At 34.0% G+C, this 22,562-nt stretch overlaps 18 non-coding genes across 18 annotated transcripts; 9 read left to right on the top strand and 9 right to left on the bottom strand.

The window, feature by feature from the left end:
- Window positions 1-950: 950 nt before the first annotated feature.
- Window positions 951-1,022, top strand: TRNAQ-CUG (transfer RNA glutamine (anticodon CUG)). Its single transcript has one exon. It is a non-coding gene; the product is annotated as a tRNA-Gln (tRNA).
- Window positions 1,023-1,848: 826 nt separating this feature from the next.
- On the bottom strand, window positions 1,849-1,920 carry TRNAQ-UUG (transfer RNA glutamine (anticodon UUG)). The gene has a single exon. It is a non-coding gene; the product is annotated as a tRNA-Gln (tRNA).
- Window positions 1,921-3,470: 1,550 nt separating this feature from the next.
- TRNAQ-CUG (transfer RNA glutamine (anticodon CUG)) lies at window positions 3,471-3,542 on the top strand. The gene has a single exon. It is a non-coding gene; the product is annotated as a tRNA-Gln (tRNA).
- An 826-nt stretch (window positions 3,543-4,368) lies between these two features.
- On the bottom strand, window positions 4,369-4,440 carry TRNAQ-UUG (transfer RNA glutamine (anticodon UUG)). Its single transcript has one exon. It is a non-coding gene; the product is annotated as a tRNA-Gln (tRNA).
- A 1,550-nt stretch (window positions 4,441-5,990) lies between these two features.
- Window positions 5,991-6,062, top strand: TRNAQ-CUG (transfer RNA glutamine (anticodon CUG)). The gene has a single exon. It is a non-coding gene; the product is annotated as a tRNA-Gln (tRNA).
- Window positions 6,063-6,888: 826 nt separating this feature from the next.
- TRNAQ-UUG (transfer RNA glutamine (anticodon UUG)) lies at window positions 6,889-6,960 on the bottom strand. The gene has a single exon. It is a non-coding gene; the product is annotated as a tRNA-Gln (tRNA).
- A 1,550-nt stretch (window positions 6,961-8,510) lies between these two features.
- TRNAQ-CUG (transfer RNA glutamine (anticodon CUG)) lies at window positions 8,511-8,582 on the top strand. The gene has a single exon. It is a non-coding gene; the product is annotated as a tRNA-Gln (tRNA).
- An 826-nt stretch (window positions 8,583-9,408) lies between these two features.
- TRNAQ-UUG (transfer RNA glutamine (anticodon UUG)) lies at window positions 9,409-9,480 on the bottom strand. The gene has a single exon. It is a non-coding gene; the product is annotated as a tRNA-Gln (tRNA).
- Window positions 9,481-11,030: 1,550 nt separating this feature from the next.
- On the top strand, window positions 11,031-11,102 carry TRNAQ-CUG (transfer RNA glutamine (anticodon CUG)). The gene has a single exon. It is a non-coding gene; the product is annotated as a tRNA-Gln (tRNA).
- An 825-nt stretch (window positions 11,103-11,927) lies between these two features.
- Window positions 11,928-11,999, bottom strand: TRNAQ-UUG (transfer RNA glutamine (anticodon UUG)). The gene has a single exon. It is a non-coding gene; the product is annotated as a tRNA-Gln (tRNA).
- Window positions 12,000-13,549: 1,550 nt separating this feature from the next.
- Window positions 13,550-13,621, top strand: TRNAQ-CUG (transfer RNA glutamine (anticodon CUG)). The gene has a single exon. It is a non-coding gene; the product is annotated as a tRNA-Gln (tRNA).
- Window positions 13,622-14,447: 826 nt separating this feature from the next.
- On the bottom strand, window positions 14,448-14,519 carry TRNAQ-UUG (transfer RNA glutamine (anticodon UUG)). Its single transcript has one exon. It is a non-coding gene; the product is annotated as a tRNA-Gln (tRNA).
- Window positions 14,520-16,069: 1,550 nt separating this feature from the next.
- TRNAQ-CUG (transfer RNA glutamine (anticodon CUG)) lies at window positions 16,070-16,141 on the top strand. Its single transcript has one exon. It is a non-coding gene; the product is annotated as a tRNA-Gln (tRNA).
- Window positions 16,142-16,967: 826 nt separating this feature from the next.
- TRNAQ-UUG (transfer RNA glutamine (anticodon UUG)) lies at window positions 16,968-17,039 on the bottom strand. The gene has a single exon. It is a non-coding gene; the product is annotated as a tRNA-Gln (tRNA).
- Window positions 17,040-18,589: 1,550 nt separating this feature from the next.
- Window positions 18,590-18,661, top strand: TRNAQ-CUG (transfer RNA glutamine (anticodon CUG)). The gene has a single exon. It is a non-coding gene; the product is annotated as a tRNA-Gln (tRNA).
- Window positions 18,662-19,487: 826 nt separating this feature from the next.
- TRNAQ-UUG (transfer RNA glutamine (anticodon UUG)) lies at window positions 19,488-19,559 on the bottom strand. Its single transcript has one exon. It is a non-coding gene; the product is annotated as a tRNA-Gln (tRNA).
- A 1,550-nt stretch (window positions 19,560-21,109) lies between these two features.
- On the top strand, window positions 21,110-21,181 carry TRNAQ-CUG (transfer RNA glutamine (anticodon CUG)). Its single transcript has one exon. It is a non-coding gene; the product is annotated as a tRNA-Gln (tRNA).
- An 826-nt stretch (window positions 21,182-22,007) lies between these two features.
- Window positions 22,008-22,079, bottom strand: TRNAQ-UUG (transfer RNA glutamine (anticodon UUG)). The gene has a single exon. It is a non-coding gene; the product is annotated as a tRNA-Gln (tRNA).
- Between the last annotated feature and the right edge of the window lie 483 nt (window positions 22,080-22,562).

Raw genomic sequence — 22,562 nt, 5'->3', positions numbered from 1 at the left:
TTACTCTTCTATATGTCATGAAATTGAGATAGTCACTTTTTACTCAATTTTGATCTAACAATATAGTTGATTTATACAAAGCATATCATATGATTTGTGAATAATCTTAAAAGAGAAAATTAGATCAGTACCTGTGAGGCCTCCAAGCAAAAGCTTATGTTTCACGATTGCAGATCGACTGTTGAAAATCAGCATGAAAAACGTTTTATTTCACAATTTCCATACTAATATACAAAAACATTTGTACTATCTGAATGATACCGTCATTGTGGTTCTCTAGGTTTGATTTAAGAACACTTCTCTTTCAAAATGTGCTAAATTCGCCTTATCAATAGCGCAGAAAGCTTCAAAAAGGGATGCTGGGAATCAGGCCTCTGAAATGCATTTCAGAAAAACAGGATATGATTTCTTAATGTCACACTATTTTGTGTAGGAATGTGATGTAAACGTATTATAATGTTTGTATTTCTGTAACTTGTTCAAGCTGATGGACGTTTTGAAAGGAATCAATAATTGTCTCTTTCAACCTACTGGTGTTGGATTTGAGCTATCAATAAACAAAGGTGACAGAAATAGAAAAGGTCAAGAGTAATAAAATAGTACCCCGAAGATTTGGACTGGTACCTTTGCATGCAAAGTCCAACGTGCCAATCATTGCTCTTTGGCGCAGCCCATGTGAGAGACAAAGAAATGGGTGTATTAGTTTGTAAATGTAAAATGTTTTAATATGTTACAGTCAAAGATGATCATTATGATATAACTTGCCTATCCTGATAAACGTTTGCATATTTAACACTGTTAAGGAGAATGTATCTGAACAGAATCAAATCACATTATAGCTCTTTACACTATGAGCATTCAACAGAGATATCGTTTCATCAATGTAAGAAATGCCCCCGCACTAATGCGCTCTCTTTTGTCTCAATGGAAAAATGACTCATGTATGGGAGGGTTCCATGGTGTAATGGTTAGCACTCTGGACTCTGAATCCAGCGATCCGAGTTCAAATCTCGGTGGGACCTGCTTGAATTATGAGATTTACTATTTCACCCATTTCTTAGAATTTGGTCTTGGAAAAACATAACGTCAATGTTTTATACTGATACTTATCAACGTATAAGTATGCATCTATGTATACATAGCTATATCCGTCTAGATAGCGATAAGACTATATAAAGAAATCAATTATTCATAAACATATGTATTGAAGCTGAAAACTAAAAACTGTTGTTTCCCATCCACAATTTAAACGTTAGGTTCATTTCCTCTCTCATCTATATGACCAGTAATGAGATAGTTAATTTTTGCTGATTTCTTATATGACAACATGCTTGACTTACACAGTGCATTTAATTGTGAATTTCTTTGAAAGAGAAATTCAGATTATTACCTTTGACACGTCTTTCGAAAGATTTTACTTTATGGTTATGGATTTACTTTAGAAAATCAGAGTGTAAATATATGTGTGTCTGAATTTCACGATTGTTATTCAAAACGTCATATCTTCTGTCCCCATAATACACAATTTGATTCCTCAAGTTTTGTTTTAATGAAGGATTTCCAATTAAAAAGTTCCATCTTCCCCTTATCAATAACAGTAAGATTTAAGAAAGTAATATCTTGCATCAGCCCCCTGTGATGAGTTTGAGAAAACAGAGTCAGCTCGCAAAATGTCTCATTATTTTGAGCCATTTAATTTCCATGTTTTCTAAAAGTTCTATCATTTGCTCACATCGAATAGACTTTCAGAATACAATCAATAAATTAATGTTTCACTCTACCCGTGTTAGATTTGTGATATTTATGAATACACTTGACAGAAAAAGATTTGATCAACAGTCATGAAAGTGGTCCCACCGAGATTTGAACTCGGATCCTTGGATTCAAAGTCCAAAGTGCTAACCATTACACCATGGAACCTCCCATGTGACAAGGGAGCAAATTGCTGCAGCAATGTGAACATTTCAAAGTTTTTAATGTTCTACAGTCAAAGACCAACAGAATGTTATTACTTTTCTATTCTGTTCAACTTTTGCATATTGAACTATGTTAGGGAAGGATGTTGCCCAGAGGACTCAAGTAACGCTATCACTCTGTTGAACAGTACTTTTTATGTGAGATACGATTTTGCAATAAAATATAAGATTCCCCCGTGAATGCAATCTCTTCTCTCAAAATGAAAAGCTCAACCTGGTACAGGTGGTTTGATGGTATCATGCTTAGCACTCTAGACTCTGAAAACCGGGATCTGAGTACAAATCACAGTGGGACTTATCTAAACTTTACGATTTTCTTTTTCCATTCAGTTCTTAGAATTATTAATTGGAAAAACATCTCATTTACTTATAAACTTGTACATATCCACTTTACACGTATGTATCTCCCTATATCTTGCTATATGTCTCTGTATATTTATAGGACAACATAAACACATACATTATAAAAATGCATATAATTAGTAGAGGTGAAAATAATGAAAAGTTGATGCCTCTCCACATTTGAAACATGAGCTTCTTCTCCTTACTCTTCTATATGTCATGAAATTGAGATAGTCACTTTTTACTCAATTTTGATCTAACAATATAGTTGATTTATACAAAGCATATCATATGATTTGTGAATAATCTTAAAAGAGAAAATTAGATCAGTACCTGTGAGGCCTCCAAGCAAAAGCTTATGTTTCACGATTGCAGATCGACTGTTGAAAATCAGCATGAAAAACGTTTTATTTCACAATTTCCATACTAATATACAAAAACATTTGTACTATCTGAATGATACCGTCATTGTGGTTCTCTAGGTTTGATTTAAGAACACTTCTCTTTCAAAATGTGCTAAATTCGCCTTATCAATAGCGCAGAAAGCTTCAAAAAGGGATGCTGGGAATCAGGCCTCTGAAATGCATTTCAGAAAAACAGGATAGGATTTCTTAATGTCACACTATTTTGTGTAGGAATGTGATGTAAACGTATTATAATGTTTGTATTTCTGTAACTTGTTCAAGCTGATGGACGTTTTGAAAGGAATCAATAATTGTCTCTTTCAACCTACTGGTGTTGGATTTGAGCTATCAATAAACAAAGGTGACAGAAATAGAAAAGGTCAAGAGTAATAAAATAGTACCCCCAAGATTTGGACTGGTACCTTTGCATGCAAAGTCCAACGTGCCAATCATTGCTCTTTGGCGCAGCCCATGTGAGAGACAAATAAATGGGTGTATTAGTTTGGAAATGTAAAATGTTTTAATATGTTACAGTCAAAGATGATCATTATGATATAACTTGCCTATCCTGATAAACGTTTGCATATTTAACACTGTTAAGGAGAATGTATCTGAACAGAATCAAATCACATTATAGCTCTTTACACTATGAGCATTCAACAGAGATATCGTTTCATCAATGTAAGAAATGCCCCCGCACTAATGCGCTCTCTTTTGTCTCAATGGAAAAATGACTCATGTATGGGAGGGTTCCATGGTGTAATGGTTAGCGCTCTGGACTCTGAATCCAGCGATCCGAGTTCAAATCTCGGTGGGACCTGCTTGAATTATGAGATTTACTATTTCACCCATTTCTTAGAATTTGGTCTTGGAAAAACATAACGTCAATGTTTTATACTGATACTTATCAACGTATAAGTATGCATCTATGTATACATAGCTATATCCGTCTAGATAGCGATAAGACTATATAAAGAAATCAATTATTCATAAACATATGTATTGAAGCTGAAAACTAAAAACTGTTGTTTCCCATCCACAATTTAAACGTTAGGTTCATTTCCTCTCTCATCTATATGACCAGTAATGAGATAGTTAATGTTTGCTGATTTCTTATATGACAACATGCTTGACTTACACAGTGCATTTAATTGTGAATTTCTTTGAAAGAGAAATTCAGATTATTACCTTTGACACGTCTTTCGAAAGATTTTACTTTATGGTTATGGATTTACTTTAGAAAATCAGAGTGTAAATATATGTGTGTCTGAATTTCACGATTGTTATTCAAAACGTCATATCTTCTGTCCCCATAATACACAATTTGATTCCTCAAGTTTTGTTTTAATGAAGGATTTCCAATTAAAAAGTTCCATCTTCCCCTTATCAATAACAGTAAGATTTAAGAAAGTAATATCTTGCATCAGCCCCCTGTGATGAGTTTGAGAAAACAGAGTCAGCTCGCAAAATGTCTCATTATTTTGAGCCATTTAATTTCCATGTTTTCTAAAAGTTCTATCATTTGCTCACATCGAATAGACTTTCAGAATACAATCAATAAATTAATGTTTCACTCTACCCGTGTTAGATTTGTGATATTTATGAATACACTTGACAGAAAAAGATTTGATCAACAGTCATGAAAGTGGTCCCACCGAGATTTGAACACGGATCCTTGGATTCAAAGTCCAAAGTGCTAACCATTACACCATGGAACCTCCCATGTGACAAGGGAGCAAATTGCTGCAGCAATGTGAACATTTCAAAGTTTTTAATGTTCTACAGTCAAAGACCAACAGAATGTTATTACTTTTCTATTCTGTTCAACTTTTGCATATTGAACTATGTTAGGGAAGGATGTTGCCCAGAGGACTCAAGTAACGCTATCACTCTGTTGAACAGTACTTTTTATGTGAGATACGATTTTGCAATAAAATATAAGATTCCCCCGTGAATGCAATCTCTTCTCTCAAAATGAAAAGCTCAACCTGGTACAGGTGGTTTGATGGTATCATGCTTAGCACTCTAGACTCTGAAAACCGGGATCTGAGTACAAATCACAGTGGGACTTATCTAAACTTTACGATTTTCTTTTTCCATTCAGTTCTTAGAATTATTAATTGGAAAAACATCTCATTTACTTATAAACTTGTACATATCCACTTTACACGTATGTATCTCCCTATATCTTGCTATATGTCTCTGTATATTTATAGGACAACATAAACACATACATTATAAAAATGCATATAATTAGTAGAGGTGAAAATAATGAAAAGTTGTTGCCTCTCCACATTTGAAACATGAGCTTCTTCTCCTTACTCTTCTATATGTCATGAAATTGAGATAGTCACTTTTTACTCAATTTTGATCTAACAATATAGTTGATTTATACAAAGCATATCATATGATTTGTGAATAATCTTAAAAGAGAAAATTAGATCAGTACCTGTGAGGCCTCCAAGCAAAAGCTTATGTTTCACGATTGCAGATCGACTGTTGAAAATCAGCATGAAAAACGTTTTATTTCACAATTTCCATACTAATATACAAAAACATTTGTACTATCTGAATGATACCGTCATTGTGGTTCTCTAGGTTTGATTTAAGAACACTTCTCTTTCAAAATGTGCTAAATTCGCCTTATCAATAGCGCAGAAAGCTTCAAAAAGGGATGCTGGGAATCAGGCCTCTGAAATGCATTTCAGAAAAACAGGATAGGATTTCTTAATGTCACACTATTTTGTGTAGGAATGTGATGTAAACGTATTATAATGTTTGTATTTCTGTAACTTGTTCAAGCTGATGGACGTTTTGAAAGGAATCAATAATTGTCTCTTTCAACCTACTGGTGTTGGATTTGAGCTATCAATAAACAAAGGTGACAGAAATAGAAAAGGTCAAGAGTAATAAAATAGTACCCCCAAGATTTGGACTGGTACCTTTGCATGCAAAGTCCAACGTGCCAATCATTGCTCTTTGGCGCAGCCCATGTGAGAGACAAATAAATGGGTGTATTAGTTTGGAAATGTAAAATGTTTTAATATGTTACAGTCAAAGATGATCATTATGATATAACTTGCCTATCCTGATAAACGTTTGCATATTTAACACTGTTAAGGAGAATGTATCTGAACAGAATCAAATCACATTATAGCTCTTTACACTATGAGCATTCAACAGAGATATCGTTTCATCAATGTAAGAAATGCCCCCGCACTAATGCGCTCTCTTTTGTCTCAATGGAAAAATGACTCATGTATGGGAGGGTTCCATGGTGTAATGGTTAGCGCTCTGGACTCTGAATCCAGCGATCCGAGTTCAAATCTCGGTGGGACCTGCTTGAATTATGAGATTTACTATTTCACCCATTTCTTAGAATTTGGTCTTGGAAAAACATAACGTCAATGTTTTATACTGATACTTATCAACGTATAAGTATGCATCTATGTATACATAGCTATATCCGTCTAGATAGCGATAAGACTATATAAAGAAATCAATTATTCATAAACATATGTATTGAAGCTGAAAACTAAAAACTGTTGTTTCCCATCCACAATTTAAACGTTAGGTTCATTTCCTCTCTCATCTATATGACCAGTAATGAGATAGTTAATGTTTGCTGATTTCTTATATGACAACATGCTTGACTTACACAGTGCATTTAATTGTGAATTTCTTTGAAAGAGAAATTCAGATTATTACCTTTGACACGTCTTTCGAAAGATTTTACTTTATGGTTATGGATTTACTTTAGAAAATCAGAGTGTAAATATATGTGTGTCTGAATTTCACGATTGTTATTCAAAACGTCATATCTTCTGTCCCCATAATACACAATTTGATTCCTCAAGTTTTGTTTTAATGAAGGATTTCCAATTAAAAAGTTCCATCTTCCCCTTATCAATAACAGTAAGATTTAAGAAAGTAATATCTTGCATCAGCCCCCTGTGATGAGTTTGAGAAAACAGAGTCAGCTCGCAAAATGTCTCATTATTTTGAGCCATTTAATTTCCATGTTTTCTAAAAGTTCTATCATTTGCTCACATCGAATAGACTTTCAGAATACAATCAATAAATTAATGTTTCACTCTACCCGTGTTAGATTTGTGATATTTATGAATACACTTGACAGAAAAAGATTTGATCAACAGTCATGAAAGTGGTCCCACCGAGATTTGAACACGGATCCTTGGATTCAAAGTCCAAAGTGCTAACCATTACACCATGGAACCTCCCATGTGACAAGGGAGCAAATTGCTGCAGCAATGTGAACATTTCAAAGTTTTTAATGTTCTACAGTCAAAGACCAACAGAATGTTATTACTTTTCTATTCTGTTCAACTTTTGCATATTGAACTATGTTAGGGAAGGATGTTGCCCAGAGGACTCAAGTAACGCTATCACTCTGTTGAACAGTACTTTTTATGTGAGATACGATTTTGCAATAAAATATAAGATTCCCCCGTGAATGCAATCTCTTCTCTCAAAATGAAAAGCTCAACCTGGTACAGGTGGTTTGATGGTATCATGCTTAGCACTCTAGACTCTGAAAACCGGGATCTGAGTACAAATCACAGTGGGACTTATCTAAACTTTACGATTTTCTTTTTCCATTCAGTTCTTAGAATTATTAATTGGAAAAACATCTCATTTACTTATAAACTTGTACATATCCACTTTACACGTATGTATCTCCCTATATCTTGCTATATGTCTCTGTATATTTATAGGACAACATAAACACATACATTATAAAAATGCATATAATTAGTAGAGGTGAAAATAATGAAAAGTTGTTGCCTCTCCACATTTGAAACATGAGCTTCTTCTCCTTACTCTTCTATATGTCATGAAATTGAGATAGTCACTTTTTACTCAATTTTGATCTAACAATATAGTTGATTTATACAAAGCATATCATATGATTTGTGAATAATCTTAAAAGAGAAAATTAGATCAGTACCTGTGAGGCCTCCAAGCAAAAGCTTATGTTTCACGATTGCAGATCGACTGTTGAAAATCAGCATGAAAAACGTTTTATTTCACAATTTCCATACTAATATACAAAAACATTTGTACTATCTGAATGATACCGTCATTGTGGTTCTCTAGGTTTGATTTAAGAACACTTCTCTTTCAAAATGTGCTAAATTCGCCTTATCAATAGCGCAGAAAGCTTCAAAAAGGGATGCTGGGAATCAGGCCTCTGAAATGCATTTCAGAAAAACAGGATAGGATTTCTTAATGTCACACTATTTTGTGTAGGAATGTGATGTAAACGTATTATAATGTTTGTATTTCTGTAACTTGTTCAAGCTGATGGACGTTTTGAAAGGAATCAATAATTGTCTCTTTCAACCTACTGGTGTTGGATTTGAGCTATCAATAAACAAAGGTGACAGAAATAGAAAAGGTCAAGAGTAATAAAATAGTACCCCCAAGATTTGGACTGGTACCTTTGCATGCAAAGTCCAACGTGCCAATCATTGCTCTTTGGCGCAGCCCATGTGAGAGACAAATAAATGGGTGTATTAGTTTGGAAATGTAAAATGTTTTAATATGTTACAGTCAAAGATGATCATTATGATATAACTTGCCTATCCTGATAAACGTTTGCATATTTAACACTGTTAAGGAGAATGTATCTGAACAGAATCAAATCACATTATAGCTCTTTACACTATGAGCATTCAACAGAGATATCGTTTCATCAATGTAAGAAATGCCCCCGCACTAATGCGCTCTCTTTTGTCTCAATGGAAAAATGACTCATGTATGGGAGGGTTCCATGGTGTAATGGTTAGCGCTCTGGACTCTGAATCCAGCGATCCGAGTTCAAATCTCGGTGGGACCTGCTTGAATTATGAGATTTACTATTTCACCCATTTCTTAGAATTTGGTCTTGGAAAAACATAACGTCAATGTTTTATACTGATACTTATCAACGTATAAGTATGCATCTATGTATACATAGCTATATCCGTCTAGATAGCGATAAGACTATATAAAGAAATCAATTATTCATAAACATATGTATTGAAGCTGAAAACTAAAAACTGTTGTTTCCCATCCACAATTTAAACGTTAGGTTCATTTCCTCTCTCATCTATATGACCAGTAATGAGATAGTTAATGTTTGCTGATTTCTTATATGACAACATGCTTGACTTACACAGTGCATTTAATTGTGAATTTCTTTGAAAGAGAAATTCAGATTATTACCTTTGACACGTCTTTCGAAAGATTTTACTTTATGGTTATGGATTTACTTTAGAAAATCAGAGTGTAAATATATGTGTGTCTGAATTTCACGATTGTTATTCAAAACGTCATATCTTCTGTCCCCATAATACACAATTTGATTCCTCAAGTTTTGTTTTAATGAAGGATTTCCAATTAAAAAGTTCCATCTTCCCCTTATCAATAACAGTAAGATTTAAGAAAGTAATATCTTGCATCAGCCCCCTGTGATGAGTTTGAGAAAACAGAGTCAGCTCGCAAAATGTCTCATTATTTTGAGCCATTTAATTTCCATGTTTTCTAAAAGTTCTATCATTTGCTCACATCGAATAGACTTTCAGAATACAATCAATAAATTAATGTTTCACTCTACCCGTGTTAGATTTGTGATATTTATGAATACACTTGACAGAAAAAGATTTGATCAACAGTCATGAAAGTGGTCCCACCGAGATTTGAACACGGATCCTTGGATTCAAAGTCCAAAGTGCTAACCATTACACCATGGAACCTCCCATGTGACAAGGGAGCAAATTGCTGCAGCAATGTGAACATTTCAAAGTTTTTAATGTTCTACAGTCAAAGACCAACAGAATGTTATTACTTTTCTATTCTGTTCAACTTTTGCATATTGAACTATGTTAGGGAAGGATGTTGCCCAGAGGACTCAAGTAACGCTATCACTCTGTTGAACAGTACTTTTTATGTGAGATACGATTTTGCAATAAAATATAAGATTCCCCCGTGAATGCAATCTCTTCTCTCAAAATGAAAAGCTCAACCTGGTACAGGTGGTTTGATGGTATCATGCTTAGCACTCTAGACTCTGAAAACCGGGATCTGAGTACAAATCACAGTGGGACTTATCTAAACTTTACGATTTTCTTTTTCCATTCAGTTCTTAGAATTATTAATTGGAAAAACATCTCATTTACTTATAAACTTGTACATATCCACTTTACACGTATGTATCTCCCTATATCTTGCTATATGTCTCTGTATATTTATAGGACAACATAAACACATACATTATAAAAATGCATATAATTAGTAGAGGTGAAAATAATGAAAAGTTGTTGCCTCTCCACATTTGAAACATGAGCTTCTTCTCCTTACTCTTCTATATGTCATGAAATTGAGATAGTCACTTTTTACTCAATTTTGATCTAACAATATAGTTGATTTATACAAAGCATATCATATGATTTGTGAATAATCTTAAAAGAGAAAATTAGATCAGTACCTGTGAGGCCTCCAAGCAAAAGCTTATGTTTCACGATTGCAGATCGACTGTTGAAAATCAGCATGAAAAACGTTTTATTTCACAATTTCCATACTAATATACAAAAACATTTGTACTATCTGAATGATACCGTCATTGTGGTTCTCTAGGTTTGATTTAAGAACACTTCTCTTTCAAAATGTGCTAAATTCGCCTTATCAATAGCGCAGAAAGCTTCAAAAAGGGATGCTGGGAATCAGGCCTCTGAAATGCATTTCAGAAAAACAGGATATGATTTCTTAATGTCACACTATTTTGTGTAGGAATGTGATGTAAACGTATTATAATGTTTGTATTTCTGTAACTTGTTCAAGCTGATGGACGTTTTGAAAGGAATCAATAATTGTCTCTTTCAACCTACTGGTGTTGGATTTGAGCTATCAATAAACAAAGGTGACAGAAATAGAAAAGGTCAAGAGTAATAAAATAGTACCCCCAAGATTTGGACTGGTACCTTTGCATGCAAAGTCCAACGTGCCAATCATTGCTCTTTGGCGCAGCCCATGTGAGAGACAAAGAAATGGGTGTATTAGTTTGGAAATGTAAAATGTTTTAATATGTTACAGTCAAAGATGATCATTATGATATAACTTGCCTATCCTGATAAACGTTTGCATATTTAACACTGTTAAGGAGAATGTATCTGAACAGAATCAAATCACATTATAGCTCTTTACACTATGAGCATTCAACAGAGATATCGTTTCATCAATGTAAGAAATGCCCCCGCACTAATGCGCTCTCTTTTGTCTCAATGGAAAAATGACTCATGTATGGGAGGGTTCCATGGTGTAATGGTTAGCGCTCTGGACTCTGAATCCAGCGATCCGAGTTCAAATCTCGGTGGGACCTGCTTGAATTATGAGATTTACTATTTCACCCATTTCTTAGAATTTGGTCTTGGAAAAACATAACGTCAATGTTTTATACTGATACTTATCAACGTATAAGTATGCATCTATGTATACATAGCTATATCCGTCTAGATAGCGATAAGACTATATAAAGAAATCAATTATTCATAAACATATGTATTGAAGCTGAAAACTAAAAACTGTTGTTTCCCATCCACAATTTAAACGTTAGGTTCATTTCCTCTCTCATCTATATGACCAGTAATGAGATAGTTAATTTTTGCTGATTTCTTATATGACAACATGCTTGACTTACACAGTGCATTTAATTGTGAATTTCTTTGAAAGAGAAATTCAGATTATTACCTTTGACACGTCTTTCGAAAGATTTTACTTTATGGTTATGGATTTACTTTAGAAAATCAGAGTGTAAATATATGTGTGTCTGAATTTCACGATTGTTATTCAAAACGTCATATCTTCTGTCCCCATAATACACAATTTGATTCCTCAAGTTTTGTTTTAATGAAGGATTTCCAATTAAAAAGTTCCATCTTCCCCTTATCAATAACAGTAAGATTTAAGAAAGTAATATCTTGCATCAGCCCCTGTGATGAGTTTGAGAAAACAGAGTCAGCTCGCAAAATGTCTCATTATTTTGAGCCATTTAATTTCCATGTTTTCTAAAAGTTCTATCATTTGCTCACATCGAATAGACTTTCAGAATACAATCAATAAATTAATGTTTCACTCTACCCGTGTTAGATTTGTGATATTTATGAATACACTTGACAGAAAAAGATTTGATCAACAGTCATGAAAGTGGTCCCACCGAGATTTGAACTCGGATCCTTGGATTCAAAGTCCAAAGTGCTAACCATTACACCATGGAACCTCCCATGTGACAAGGGAGCAAATTGCTGCAGCAATGTGAACATTTCAAAGTTTTTAATGTTCTACAGTCAAAGACCAACAGAATGTTATTACTTTTCTATTCTGTTCAACTTTTGCATATTGAACTATGTTAGGGAAGGATGTTGCCCAGAGGACTCAAGTAACGCTATCACTCTGTTGAACAGTACTTTTTATGTGAGATACGATTTTGCAATAAAATATAAGATTCCCCCGTGAATGCAATCTCTTCTCTCAAAATGAAAAGCTCAACCTGGTACAGGTGGTTTGATGGTATCATGCTTAGCACTCTAGACTCTGAAAACCGGGATCTGAGTACAAATCACAGTGGGACTTATCTAAACTTTACGATTTTCTTTTTCCATTCAGTTCTTAGAATTATTAATTGGAAAAACATCTCATTTACTTATAAACTTGTACATATCCACTTTACACGTATGTATCTCCCTATATCTTGCTATATGTCTCTGTATATTTATAGGACAACATAAACACATACATTATAAAAATGCATATAATTAGTAGAGGTGAAAATAATGAAAAGTTGATGCCTCTCCACATTTGAAACATGAGCTTCTTCTCCTTACTCTTCTATATGTCATGAAATTGAGATAGTCACTTTTTACTCAATTTTGATCTAACAATATAGTTGATTTATACAAAGCATATCATATGATTTGTGAATAATCTTAAAAGAGAAAATTAGATCAGTACCTGTGAGGCCTCCAAGCAAAAGCTTATGTTTCACGATTGCAGATCGACTGTTGAAAATCAGCATGAAAAACGTTGTATTTCACAATTTCCATACTAATATACAAAAACATTTGTACTATCTGAATGATACCGTCATTGTGGTTCTCTAGGTTTGATTTAAGAACACTTCTCTTTCAAAATGTGCTAAATTCGCCTTATCAATAGCGCAGAAAGCTTCAAAAAGGGATGCTGGGAATCAGGCCTCTGAAATGCATTTCAGAAAAACAGGATAGGATTTCTTAATGTCACACTATTTTGTGTAGGAATGTGATGTAAACGTATTATAATGTTTGTATTTCTGTAACTTGTTCAAGCTGATGGACGTTTTGAAAGGAATCAATAATTGTCTCTTTCAACCTACTGGTGTTGGATTTGAGCTATCAATAAACAAAGGTGACAGAAATAGAAAAGGTCAAGAGTAATAAAATAGTACCCCCAAGATTTGGACTGGTACCTTTGCATGCAAAGTCCAACGTGCCAATCATTGCTCTTTGGCGCAGCCCATGTGAGAGACAAAGAAATGGGTGTATTAGTTTGGAAATGTAAAATGTTTTAATATGTTACAGTCAAAGATGATCATTATGATATAACTTGCCTATCCTGATAAACGTTTGCATATTTAACACTGTTAAGGAGAATGTATCTGAACAGAATCAAATCACATTATAGCTCTTTACACTATGAGCATTCAACAGAGATATCGTTTCATCAATGTAAGAAATGCCCCCGCACTAATGCGCTCTCTTTTGTCTCAATGGAAAAATGACTCATGTATGGGAGGGTTCCATGGTGTAATGGTTAGCACTCTGGACTCTGAATCCAGCGATCCGAGTTCAAATCTCGGTGGGACCTGCTTGAATTATGAGATTTACTATTTCACCCATTTCTTAGAATTTGGTCTTGGAAAAACATAACGTCAATGTTTTATACTGATACTTATCAACGTATAAGTATGCATCTATGTATACATAGCTATATCCGTCTAGATAGCGATAAGACTATATAAAGAAATCAATTATTCATAAACATATGTATTGAAGCTGAAAACTAAAAACTGTTGTTTCCCATCCACAATTTAAACGTTAGGTTCATTTCCTCTCTCATCTATATGACCAGTAATGAGATAGTTAATTTTTGCTGATTTCTTATATGACAACATGCTTGACTTACACAGTGCATTTAATTGTGAATTTCTTTGAAAGAGAAATTCAGATTATTACCTTTGACACGTCTTTCGAAAGATTTTACTTTATGGTTATGGATTTACTTTAGAAAATCAGAGTGTAAATATATGTGTGTCTGAATTTCACGATTGTTATTCAAAACGTCATATCTTCTGTCCCCATAATACACAATTTGATTCCTCAAGTTTTGTTTTAATGAAGGATTTCCAATTAAAAAGTTCCATCTTCCCCTTATCAATAACAGTAAGATTTAAGAAAGTAATATCTTGCATCAGCCCCCTGTGATGAGTTTGAGAAAACAGAGTCAGCTCGCAAAATGTCTCATTATTTTGAGCCATTTAATTTCCATGTTTTCTAAAAGTTCTATCATTTGCTCACATCGAATAGACTTTCAGAATACAATCAATAAATTAATGTTTCACTCTACCCGTGTTAGATTTGTGATATTTATGAATACACTTGACAGAAAAAGATTTGATCAACAGTCATGAAAGTGGTCCCACCGAGATTTGAACACGGATCCTTGGATTCAAAGTCCAAAGTGCTAACCATTACACCATGGAACCTCCCATGTGACAAGGGAGCAAATTGCTGCAGCAATGTGAACATTTCAAAGTTTTTAATGTTCTACAGTCAAAGACCAACAGAATGTTATTACTTTTCTATTCTGTTCAACTTTTGCATATTGAACTATGTTAGGGAAGGATGTTGCCCAGAGGACTCAAGTAACGCTATCACTCTGTTGAACAGTACTTTTTATGTGAGATACGATTTTGCAATAAAATATAAGATTCCCCCGTGAATGCAATCTCTTCTCTCAAAATGAAAAGCTCAACCTGGTACAGGTGGTTTGATGGTATCATGCTTAGCACTCTAGACTCTGAAAACCGGGATCTGAGTACAAATCACAGTGGGACTTATCTAAACTTTACGATTTTCTTTTTCCATTCAGTTCTTAGAATTATTAATTGGAAAAACATCTCATTTACTTATAAACTTGTACATATCCACTTTACACGTATGTATCTCCCTATATCTTGCTATATGTCTCTGTATATTTATAGGACAACATAAACACATACATTATAAAAATGCATATAATTAGTAGAGGTGAAAATAATGAAAAGTTGTTGCCTCTCCACATTTGAAACATGAGCTTCTTCTCCTTACTCTTCTATATGTCATGAAATTGAGATAGTCACTTTTTACTCAATTTTGATCTAACAATATAGTTGATTTATACAAAGCATATCATATGATTTGTGAATAATCTTAAAAGAGAAAATTAGATCAGTACCTGTGAGGCCTCCAAGCAAAAGCTTATGTTTCACGATTGCAGATCGACTGTTGAAAATCAGCATGAAAAACGTTTTATTTCACAATTTCCATACTAATATACAAAAACATTTGTACTATCTGAATGATACCGTCATTGTGGTTCTCTAGGTTTGATTTAAGAACACTTCTCTTTCAAAATGTGCTAAATTCGCCTTATCAATAGCACAGAAAGCTTCAAAAAGGGATGCTGGGAATCAGGCCTCTGAAATGCATTTCAGAAAAACAGGATATGATTTCTTAATGTCACACTATTTTGTGTAGGAATGTGATGTAAACGTATTATAATGTTTGTATTTCTGTAACTTGTTCAAGCTGATGGACGTTTTGAAAGGAATCAATAATTGTCTCTTTCAACCTACTGGTGTTGGATTTGAGCTATCAATAAACAAAGGTGACAGAAATAGAAAAGGTCAAGAGTAATAAAATAGTACCCCCAAGATTTGGACTGGTACCTTTGCATGCAAAGTCCAACGTGCCAATCATTGCTCTTTGGCGCAGCCCATGTGAGAGACAAAGAAATGGGTGTATTAGTTTGGAAATGTAAAATGTTTTAATATGTTACAGTCAAAGATGATCATTATGATATAACTTGCCTATCCTGATAAACGTTTGCATATTTAACACTGTTAAGGAGAATGTATCTGAACAGAATCAAATCACATTATAGCTCTTTACACTATGAGCATTCAACAGAGATATCGTTTCATCAATGTAAGAAATGCCCCCGCACTAATGCGCTCTCTTTTGTCTCAATGGAAAAATGACTCATGTATGGGAGGGTTCCATGGTGTAATGGTTAGCACTCTGGACTCTGAATCCAGCGATCCGAGTTCAAATCTCGGTGGGACCTGCTTGAATTATGAGATTTACTATTTCACCCATTTCTTAGAATTTGGTCTTGGAAAAACATAACGTCAATGTTTTATACTGATACTTATCAACTTATAAGTATGCATCTATGTATACATAGCTATATCCGTCTAGATAGCGATAAGACTATATAAAGAAATCAATTATTCATAAACATATGTATTGAAGCTGAAAACTAAAAACTGTTGTTTCCCATCCACAATTTAAACGTTAGGTTCATTTCCTCTCTCATCTATATGACCAGTAATGAGATAGTTAATTTTTGCTGATTTCTTATATGACAACATGCTTGACTTACACAGTGCATTTAATTGTGAATTTCTTTGAAAGAGAAATTCAGATTATTACCTTTGACACGTCTTTCGAAAGATTTTACTTTATGGTTATGGATTTACTTTAGAAAATCAGAGTGTAAATATATGTGTGTCTGAATTTCACGATTGTTATTCAAAACGTCATATCTTCTGTCCCCATAATACACAATTTGATTCCTCAAGTTTTGTTTTAATGAAGGATTTCCAATTAAAAAGTTCCATCTTCCCCTTATCAATAACAGTAAGATTTAAGAAAGTAATATCTTGCATCAGCCCCCTGTGATGAGTTTGAGAAAACAGAGTCAGCTCGCAAAATGTCTCATTATTTTGAGCCATTTAATTTCCATGTTTTCTAAAAGTTCTATCATTTGCTCACATCGAATAGACTTTCAGAATACAATCAATAAATTAATGTTTCACTCTACCCGTGTTAGATTTGTGATATTTATGAATACACTTGACAGAAAAAGATTTGATCAACAGTCATGAAAGTGGTCCCACCGAGATTTGAACTTGGATCCTTGGATTCAAAGTCCAAAGTGCTAACCATTACACCATGGAACCTCCCATGTGACAAGGGAGCAAATTGCTGCAGCAATGTGAACATTTCAAAGTTTTTAATGTTCTACAGTCAAAGACCAACAGAATGTTATTACTTTTCTATTCTGTTCAACTTTTGCATATTGAACTATGTTAGGGAAGGATGTTGCCCAGAGGACTCAAGTAACGCTATCACTCTGTTGAACAGTACTTTTTATGTGAGATACGATTTTGCAATAAAATATAAGATTCCCCCGTGAATGCAATCTCTTCTCTCAAAATGAAAAGCTCAACCTGGTACAGGTGGTTTGATGGTATCATGCTTAGCACTCTAGACTCTGAAAACCGGGATCTGAGTACAAATCACAGTGGGACTTATCTAAACTTTACGATTTTCTTTTTCCATTCAGTTCTTAGAATTATTAATTGGAAAAACATCTCATTTACTTATAAACTTGTACATATCCACTTTACACGTATGTATCTCCCTATATCTTGCTATATGTCTCTGTATATTTATAGGACAACATAAACACATACATTATAAAAATGCATATAATTAGTAGAGGTGAAAATAATGAAAAGTTGATGCCTCTCCACATTTGAAACATGAGCTTCTTCTCCTTACTCTTCTATATGTCATGAAATTGAGATAGTCACTTTTTAGTCAATTTTGATCTAACAATATAGTTGATTTATACAAAGCATATCATATGATTTGTGAATAATCTTAAAAGAGAAAATTAGATCAGTACCTGTGAGGCCTCCAAGCAAAAGCTTATGTTTCACGATTGCAGATCGACTGTTGAAAATCAGCATGAAAAACGTTTTATTTCACAATTTCCATACTAATATACAAAAACATTTGTACTATCTGAATGATACCGTCATTGTGGTTCTCTAGGTTTGATTTAAGAACACTTCTCTTTCAAAATGTGCTAAATTCGCCTTATCAATAGCGCAGAAAGCTTCAAAAAGGGATGCTGGGAATCAGGCCTCTGAAATGCATTTCAGAAAAACAGGATAGGATTTCTTAATGTCACACTATTTTGTGTAGGAATGTGATGTAAACGTATTATAATGTTTGTATTTCTGTAACTTGTTCAAGCTGATAGACGTTTTGAAAGGAATCAATAATTGTCTCTTTCAACCTACTGGTGTTGGATTTGAGCTATCAATAAACAAAGGTGACAGAAATAGAAAAGGTCAAGAGTAATAAAATAGTACCCCCAAGATTTGGACTGGTACCTTTGCATGCAAAGTCCAACGTGCCAATCATTGCTCTTTGGCGCATCCCATGTGAGAGACAAAGAAATGGGTGTATTAGTTTGGAAATGTAAAATGTTTTAATATGTTACAGTCAAAGATGATCATTATGATATAACTTGCCTATCCTGATAAACGTTTGCATATTTAACACTGTTAAGGAGAATGTATCTGAACAGAATCAAATCACATTATAGCTCTTTACACTATGAGCATTCAACAGAGATATCGTTTCATCAATGTAAGAAATGCCCCCGCACTAATGCGCTCTCTTTTGTCTCAATGGAAAAATGACTCATGTATGGGAGGGTTCCATGGTGTAATGGTTAGCACTCTGGACTCTGAATCCAGCGATCCGAGTTCAAATCTCGGTGGGACCTGCTTGAATTATGAGATTTACTATTTCACCCATTTCTTAGAATTTGGTCTTGGAAAAACATAACGTCAATGTTTTATACTGATACTTATCAACGTATAAGTATGCATCTATGTATACATAGCTATATCCGTCTAGATAGCGATAAGACTATATAAAGAAATCAATCATTCATAAACATATGTATTGAAGCTGAAAACTAAAAACTGTTGTTTCCCATCCACAATTTAAACGTTAGGTTCATTTCCTCTCTCATCTATATGACCAGTAATGAGATAGTTAATTTTTGCTGATTTCTTATATGACAACATGCTTGACTTACACAGTGCATTTAATTGTGAATTTCTTTGAAAGAGAAATTCAGAATATTACCTTTGACACGTCTTTCGAAAGATTTTACTTTATGGTTATGGATTTACTTTAGAAAATCAGAGTGTAAATATATGTGTGTCTGAATTTCACGATTGTTATTCAAAACGTCATATCTTCTGTCCCCATAATACACAATTTGATTCCTCAAGTTTTGTTTTAATGAAGGATTTCCAATTAAAAAGTTCCATCTTCCCCTTATCAATAACAGTAAGATTTAAGAAAGTAATATCTTGCATTAGCCCCCTGTGATGAGTTTGAGAAAACAGAGTCAGCTCGCAAAATGTCTCATTATTTTGAGCCATTTAATTTCCATGTTTTCTAAAAGTTCTATCATTTGCTCACATCGAATAGACTTTCAGAATACAATCAATAAATTAATGTTTCACTCTACCCGTGTTAGATTTGTGATATTTATGAATACACTTGACAGAAAAAGATTTGATCAACAGTCATGAAAGTGGTCCCACCGAGATTTGAACTCGGATCCTTGGATTCAAAGTCCAAAGTGCTAACCATTACACCATGGAACCTCCCATGTGACAAGGGAGCAAATTGCTGCAGCAATGTGAACATTTCAAAGTTTTTAATGTTCTACAGTCAAAGACCAACAGAATGTTATTACTTTTCTATTCTGTTCAACTTTTGCATATTGAACTATGTTAGGGAAGGATGTTGCCCAGAGGACTCAAGTAACGCTATCACTCTGTTGAACAGTACTTTTTATGTGAGATACGATTTTGCAATAAAATATAAGATTCCCCCGTGAATGCAATCTCTTCTCTCAAAATGAAAAGCTCAACCTGGTACAGGTGGTTTGATGGTATCATGCTTAGCACTCTAGACTCTGAAAACCGGGATCTGAGTACAAATCACAGTGGGACTTATCTAAACTTTACGATTTTCTTTTTCCATTCAGTTCTTAGAATTATTAATTGGAAAAACATCTCATTTACTTATAAACTTGTACATATCCACTTTACACGTATGTATCTCCCTATATCTTGCTATATGTCTCTGTATATTTATAGGACAACATAAACACATACATTATAAAAATGCATATAATTAGTAGAGGTGAAAATAATGAAAAGTTGATGCCTCTCCACATTTGAAACATGAGCTTCTTCTCCTTACTCTTCTATATGTCATGAAATTGAGATAGTCACTTTTTAGTCAATTTTGATCTAACAATATAGTTGATTTATACAAAGCATATCATATGATTTGTGAATAATCTTAAAAGAGAAAATTAGATCAGTACCTGTGAGGCCTCCAAGCAAAAGCTTATGTTTCACGATTGCAGATCGACTGTTGAAAATCAGCATGAAAAACGTTTTATTTCACAATTTCCATACTAATATACAAAAACATTTGTACTATCTGAATGATACCGTCATTGTGGTTCTCTAGGTTTGATTTAAGAACACTTCTCTTTCAAAATGTGCTAAATTCGCCTTATCAATAGCGCAGAAAGCTTCAAAAAGGGATGCTGGGAATCAGGCCTCTGAAATGCATTTCAGAAAAACAGGATAGGATTTCTTAATGTCACACTATTTTGTGTAGGAATGTGATGTAAACGTATTATAATGTTTGTATTTCTGTAACTTGTTCAAGCTGATAGACGTTTTGAAAGGAATCAATAATTGTCTCTTTCAACCTACTGGTGTTGGATTTGAGCTATCAATAAACAAAGGTGACAGAAATAGAAAAGGTCAAGAGTAATAAAATAGTACCCCCAAGATTTGGACTGGTACCTTTGCATGCAAAGTCCAACGTGCCAATCATTGCTCTTTGGCGCATCCCATGTGAGAGACAAAGAAATGGGTGTATTAGTTTGGAAATGTAAAATGTTTTAATATGTTACAGTCAAAGATGATCATTATGATATAACTTGCCTATCCTGATAAACGTTTGCATATTTAACACTGTTAAGGAGAATGTATCTGAACAGAATCAAATCACATTATAGCTCTTTACACTATGAGCATTCAACAGAGATATCGTTTCATCAATGTAAGAAATGCCCCCGCACTAATGCGCTCTCTTTTGTCTCAATGGAAAAATGACTCATGTATGGGAGGGTTCCATGGTGTAATGGTTAGCACTCTGGACTCTGAATCCAGCGATCCGAGTTCAAATCTCGGTGGGACCTGCTTGAATTATGACATTTACTATTTCACCCATTTCTTAGAATTTGGTCTTGGAAAAACATAACGTCAATGTTTTATACTGATACTTATCAACGTATAAGTATGCATCTATGTATACATAGCTATATCCGTCTAGATAGCGATAAGACTATATAAAGAAATCAATTATTCATAAACATATGTATTGAAGCTGAAAACTAAAAACTGTTGTTTCCCATCCACAATTTAAACGTTAGGTTCATTTCCTCTCTCATCTATATGACCAGTAATGAGATAGTTAATTTTTGCTGATTTCTTATATGACAACATGCTTGACTTACACAGTGCATTTAATTGTGAATTTCTTTGAAAGAGAAATTCAGATTATTACCTTTGACACGTCTTTCGAAAGATTTTACTTTATGGTTATGGATTTACTTTAGAAAATCAGAGTGTAAATATATGTGTGTCTGAATTTCACGATTGTTATTCAAAACGTCATATCTTCTGTCCCCATAATACACAATTTGATTCCTCAAGTTTTGTTTTAATGAAGGATTTCCAATTAAAAAGTTCCATCTTCCCCTTATCAATAACAGTAAGATTTAAGAAAGTAATATCTTGCATTAGCCCCCTGTGATGAGTTTGAGAAAACAGAGTCAGCTCGCAAAATGTCTCATTATTTTGAGCCATTTAATTTCCATGTTTTCTAAAAGTTCTATCATTTGCTCACATCGAATAGACTTTCAGAATACAATCAATAAATTAATGTTTCACTCTACCCGTGTTAGATTTGTGATATTTATGAATACACTTGACAGAAAAAGATTTGATCAACAGTCATGAAAGTGGTCCCACCGAGGTTTGAACTCGGATCCTTGGATTCAAAGTCCAAAGTGCTAACCATTACACCATGGAACCTCCCATGTGACAAGGGAGCAAATTGCTGCAGCAATGTGAACATTTCAAAGTTTTTAATGTTCTACAGTCAAAGACCAACAGAATGTTATTACTTTTCTATTCTGTTCAACTTTTGCATATTGAACTATGTTAGGGAAGGATGTTGCCCAGAGGACTCAAGTAACGCTATCACTCTGTTGAACAGTACTTTTTATGTGAGATACGATTTTGCAATAAAATATAAGATTCCCCCGTGAATGCAATCTCTTCTCTCAAAATGAAAAGCTCAACCTGGTACAGGTGGTTTGATGGTATCATGCTTAGCACTCTAGACTCTGAAAACCGGGATCTGAGTACAAATCACAGTGGGACTTATCTAAACTTTACGATTTTCTTTTTACATTCAGTTCTTAGAATTATTAATTGGAAAAACATCTCATTTACTTATAAACTTGTACATATCCACTTTACACGTATGTATCTCCCTATATCTTGCTATATGTC

This window comes from Lissotriton helveticus, chromosome 4_1 (genome assembly GCF_964261635.1).
Source record: "Lissotriton helveticus chromosome 4_1, aLisHel1.1, whole genome shotgun sequence".
Taxonomy (NCBI): Eukaryota; Metazoa; Chordata; class Amphibia; order Caudata; family Salamandridae; genus Lissotriton; species Lissotriton helveticus.
The sequence above is the reverse complement of the archived record's forward strand: the minus strand, read 5'-3'. Positions and strand labels throughout refer to the sequence as shown.